Source organism: Tupaia chinensis, unplaced genomic scaffold (genome assembly GCF_000334495.1).
Source record: "Tupaia chinensis unplaced genomic scaffold, TupChi_1.0 Scaffold000088_1, whole genome shotgun sequence".
NCBI lineage: Eukaryota > Metazoa > Chordata > Mammalia > Scandentia > Tupaiidae > Tupaia > Tupaia belangeri.
In genome coordinates this window covers 6836225-6842033 of record NW_006159550.1, presented here as the reverse complement: position 1 = coordinate 6842033, position 5809 = coordinate 6836225, and the positions used below count along the sequence as shown (strand labels likewise).

Here is a 5809-nt window from a genome sequence, read left to right as displayed (position 1 = left end):
TTGGGCGGCGGAGACAAGTGGTCCGGAAGGAAAAAAAAAAAAAAAAACTTCTCCAAAAAAAAAAAAAATAGTTTGACCTTGTGGACCCTGAGAAAGGTCTCACAGACCGCCTCTCCCCAGCGGGGTCCTTGGACCACACTCGGAGAGCTGCTGTGAGCCCTGCCGCACTGTGATCAGCCTCCCGACTTCAGATGACCAACTCCCTGGCCAGCCGTTTGTTTTGCAAAGTGTAGTCATACGGGCTAATCGCCTGCAATTACATCACATGGCGTCTACGAGGAGTGGACCTAACAAGGTTATTAAGGCCATCAGTGTTTAGTACTTACATGCCTTTTTTTATTTTATTTTTTTAACATGAAATTAGGTTAGCAAATCTTAGCTCCAAATCCCTACTCTCCAATTTTCTGCTTTTAGTGCTCCAAGTGACTTGGTTCATAGTTACATACCGCTTTTCGAAATTGTGCTCTCCTGTAACGTCTTTTGGGTGGGAGAGAACAGATAACCTTTAACACCGATTCCGGGCCACCTCTCCTGGAAGCGCTCCCACGTCCTGAAGGGCACTGTTTCGCTCCGTGGAATGAGGGCTCGGTCTATTTCCTTTGAAGTACCTGCTGTATCTCCTCTGCCCATTAGAGCAAATTTAAGCCAGAGGCAGGGGAAGCAACATTCAGTCTAGAAAATTCCACCTGGTCTGCACTCTCTTACACTGAGTCCCTGACTCCACTCCGACCTCTCCAGCGTGGTGGGCTCACTGTGGTTCTGGGGACACCTCAGGCTCTCACTGATGCTATCAGCCACGTCCTGTCTCGAGAATGGCCTCGCTCAGGAGTGTGGGTGGGGCGAGAGGAGCAGCTGCCCCACAAGCCCTCCAGGATTTCTACAGCAACCAGCATCGCAGAGCAGGGCATGCCACTTTATAACTGCTACACATGGGCTCCGGAGAGCGCTTTCAGATCGCCTGGCCCCACTCGACTTGTCTGAAGGAGGTGGAGGGTGCTGAATGCTCCGCCGAGGGCCCCACAGAAGGAGACGCCCCTGCACCCCAGCATGTCGCCTCTGGAATGCTAGATACTGCTTTCAGACGTGGGTCCCTGCTTCTCGTCGAAGCTTCCGCACTGTCGACTGGACGCTGACTTCATTAACTTAGGTAGAATTTTGCTGTAACGTGAATTGCTTTGGAAAGTGACCTGAGCGTGAAGCGGTGTTTTTGAATCTTTTCTAAATGCTGCTTCTCCCGACCTGCAGTCACAGTTCTCCGCGCTGCTGGCCCCAAGCCCTCGGCCACTGTGCTTCCCTTTTCCCTCCTGCTTCTGACCTGCTCGGTCCCTTCTCGCATATTCAAAGCACCCGAACAGCATATTACCCTAAGGGGTCACTTCCTGGATCTTCTGAAGCCCAACAGTCGAGCGGACAGGTCTCGTTCATCCCAAGGGAGCAAAAGGAACTAAACATTTGTGAAGCTAAGGGGTTATGGCTTTCTTTAATGTGCGCACGTGATTTCGACAGAGCTATTCTCACGTCAGGACAGAGGCGCTAAGCTGCACGCACGAAGCCTGCCCTGGAGGAGGACAGGAAAGGATTCGTCTCCTCCGGGCCGCCGGTGCCCGTTCCGAGGCGTGCCCACAGCGCGAGGCAGGCCACAGGGCACGGGAGGCACGTCTAGGGGTGCGGCTGGGTAGAGAAACGCATCGGCTCTGTCCTGTTGGCAGGCTGCAGGCTCAGGGGCATCTGCTCACAATGCCCTCCCCTCGCACAGGGGCGGGTTCTCCTCACTTCCCTGAGTCCACAAGCAGAGGCATTTTGTCACATGCTAATCTCACCTCGACGGTTTTATATGCTGTGCAACTTTCCATTCTTTACCAAGGAGACTGGCCCAGCATAGAGTGTCCGTGGGTGTAATTTCCCAGTGGCGTGAGAGCTCAACAGTGACTACAGCTGTGAGGGACATAGTGACCGGTGACACACATGGCGTGGCTGCCGATGGGGGATCCACTGCGATTCATAGTCCAGGTAATTTCCTTTCCACCAGAAGGAACTGGCTATAGTTTTCCTCATTACAACTAAATGGCAGAGAACACGGGCACGGTGCACCGACAGCTGGCAGAAGGAACTTTCTCAGAGACCACTGGGTGTCTCGGCTCCCCATGGATGTATAGAAAGAGAAGTCCCCAAGTACACGTGGACAGCCAGCTGCAGTGCGCACTCCCGGGTACAGCAGGCGGGGTCAGTGCTCAGCCTCAGCCCTGAGCGATCCTCTGTAAAGAGCAAGACAGGAGCTTGTCCGAAAAGGTGCTAAGTTGGTACAGACCAGCTCAGGATAGCGATGGCTTCCACAGAAGCCACGTTAGGGAGGCCACTTCCCTTGTGACGTGGTGTCAGAATTCCTCGCTTCACACTTACAAGAATGATCAACCATCTGTGTCCCCACACTCGCAATCTCTCCTTTTCGTTTCACCCCGCTGCATCATTCCAAAGAAGATGCCATCAGGACCAGCAGATGGCGTTGCTGGACTCCCATGTGGTCAACCACGGTTCGAGTCCTGGACCTGGTGGCTTAAACTCATGCAGGGCGTGTGTGCGTGCATGCCCAAGATCCCGAGAAGAGAATGCAGGAGAAGGGATTGTGGCGTGACCATCCCCCCGGGGGGTAATTTCTTGCCTTCTGTCTCTGTCTCTCTTTGTCTTTCTGGCCAGCGCACACGCCCTATAGCGACAACCTCTAAAAAAAAAAACAGAAAGAAATAAAAGAAGAAGCCATCTGCCTTGCTGGGCTCTGACCAAGATTGTGGAGAGTGAGGGGCTTCTCCCTGCTCTAGGGGTTGTAAATCCCTGGTCTGGGGGCAGGACAGCTGCAAAAAGGCAGAGGTAGGCTGGCTGTCCCCACCTGTCCTTTTCCACAAAAACTAAAAACAACAGAACAGGGTCTGCTTGGGGGCAGGAGCTAAATGTGCGTAGAGTTCTGGGGGAAATTAGATTTAGGAGATGTGGGGCCACTTGTGAGTGGAAAGAGATGAGGAAACGGTCCCCGCCTGCTTCGCTGGGCATGGCGATGGACGCCTCCTTCCTGAATGACCCTGGTAAAGACTGAAACCACTCGGAAGTGACTTTAAACGTCAGGCTGGCTTACAGCAACCCAGGAGGTCAAAAAGGGGCTGAGAGCGATACGGGCTCACAAAAAAATTAAGCTTCCATGACACGGTGCTTAGTTCTCACCCATGGCTGATTCTTCCCGTCATTGTCATGAGTCTGGATTGAGAGAAACTTCCAGATATTTTTATAGACAGGTGGCTGGACTGGGTGGGGGCAGTTTATACTGTATTTTCTCAGTTCTGGTGTTGACAGTGTGGAGGTAGCAGCGTCTCTGTTCCAGAAAGTTGCGTTAGCCAGGCAATCTCTGGATGTGGTTCCGGTAACAAAGACAACAGTAGCTATGCAGAAGAAAGAAGGGATTGAGGCTGGGGCTCCGGGACCCTGACGGCGAGTGCATAGGGACCCTAGTGGGCACCGGACCGACTTCTGAAAGCACGTGCACCACCTCCGCATGGAGAGGCCGTCTTTGGTTATTAGTCACTCCCCCATGCCGTTTCTATGCTCCCAGACAAAGGGGCAAGGGCTCGCGGGAACCACATCTCCACACCCTGAATAAAAGCTGCACGTAAAGACTGGCCAGGTGGGCCCTTGACCACCAAATCACTCTGTGTCACAGCACGACACAGAGCTGCATGACAGCAGACCCACCACCCTTGACCACCAAATCACTCTGTGTCACAGCACGACACAGAGCTGCATGACAGCAGACCCTTCCACCCTTATTAGCTGTGTGGCCTCAGTCAATATCTCCAGCTCTCTAATTAACCCTTAGATTCCTGTGAAATGCAGAAAATAATACCTCACAGAGAGATTGAACCAGATAATCTCTGCCTAGTGGTCAGGGCACAGTGCTTGGCGTAGAGAGACTTCTGACGGCGGTCACTTCCGACGACCCCACCCTTCACGCTGCCCGTGGTTCAGCCGACCACACCAGCCTTTCGTGTTTTACGTGATTACGCCCGAGACCGTGGCTAACCCTGGACTGTCTCCTGTGCCTCCCCGCATTCCCAGGCGATGGCTGCGTCAGCACGCGTGTGTTTTCCTGAAGGCCGGCTACCTTGTCTTTTATCACCCTGACCTCCCAAATCCTTTCAGATTTGGGCCTCTTGCCTTCTGCTCCAAAAGGTGACTGCTGGCCATTGCCATAGCGCACTCTCCACTGACCGCGGCTCTGGGGAGACCTGGCCAGACGTGTCCCTGCATGACCACCGCCTGCCTCACTGAGTTATTGATCTACGTGACTGCAGAGAGCGGACAGGCCTTTCAGCCGTTCAAACAGCCGCGGCGTCTGTGCCTGACTCGGTGGCAGGTACTCAGCGAGCATTTTTAAAGCAGATGAACAGCGGTGATAGTCAGATACGTCACCTGTGGCGTGCCATGTCCTCTGCTAAATAAGCGCTGCGTGTTGGGGCCATAAATGACCACCCATTGAGCGTCCCTGCCCCTTGCAGGTTTGGGCCCTCCCTGCGAAGTCCATGGTTTATCTTTCTAGCTTTCCGCTGTTGCTGCCTGAGTCAGAGAGGGATTCCCTTAGACCTAAAGGCAGAGTTACGCCTGCTCTTCTTTTTCTCAGAGGAAGCTACTCATCTGCACTATTTCTGTATGTTTACTAACTTTTAAAAATGTTTGGGCATGTTTTAAGAGATATTAACTTCTCATACCTGCAGTTTTCTACCATGGAGGGCCACTTACAAAGCTTCATAGGGTCCCGGACACTGTCAGCCCTGAGAAGCTTAGCCCAGGCCCCGAGTTAACACCCAGTCACCTGTGGCAAATTGGGTCTGTGTGTCACGTGGACTCGTCATGCAGGGTCTCCACCCACAAAGCCAGAGCATCGAAGTCAGGATGATTTTGGAACCTCGAGACTTACCAATTAATGCTAGCCCTTACAGGTTGAGTATCCAAAATGCTCGGGGCAGAAGTTCTCAGGTTTTGGTTGTTTTTGATCTCAGAGTATTTGCATGTACGTAATGAGGTAAGTGGGCATGGGGCCCAAGTTTAAACACAGCGCTTTTTCATATTTCATATATACTTTATGCACAGTCTGGTGGTAATTTTATATAGCGTACACTGAACCATCAGAAAGCAAAGACATCCTGGGCTGCATTCCACGTGCCTGACTAGGGTTCAAATCCTGGCAGGACAAACATGGCAGGTGTGTGCATCCATGCCCCGAACCCTGACTGGGTGGGGAAATGGAGAGGAGGCTGCGGCATGGTCATGCCCCATGGGAGGGCACATCCTGCCTCTCTCACTCGGACTAGCTCTCTTGTTCTGGCAAGCCCATGCGCCCTCTGGTGACTTCAAAAATGAGACAAAAGCAAAAGTCTCCTTATTTCAGCCACCTATGTGGACAAGCTATGGTCCTTCGGCTTCACCATCATTCCTGATTCTGAATGTATATGCTACCAATAAGCAATCATCTTATAGTTATTCGCTCATACCTACCGAACAGGTATAATACATACATTGACATACCATTAACACAGGGACTCTAGTGCTGTGTGCCTAAGATCTGAATGTGCCTCATCACTTGGGGACAAGTATCTAATTTTGCAGTTGTGGCACCATGTTGATGCTCTGAAATTTTGGCTTTTGAAGCATTTCAAGTTTTAGATGTTCAGGTTGGGGTTATTCGACCTGTATCTTTATAAATACTAACATCTGCGAGTAAATACCAAGTTCAATTCTTTGCCCCTTGAATTGGAAGAATTCAGGA

The 5809-nt window shown here is 51.8% G+C and overlaps 1 protein-coding gene across 3 annotated transcripts in view; it reads right to left on the bottom strand.

Annotated features, from left to right (window-relative positions):
• Positions 1-5809, bottom strand: part of AOAH (acyloxyacyl hydrolase) — a 215474-nt gene that overhangs the window by 73326 nt on the left and 136339 nt on the right. The window lies entirely within an intron of this gene.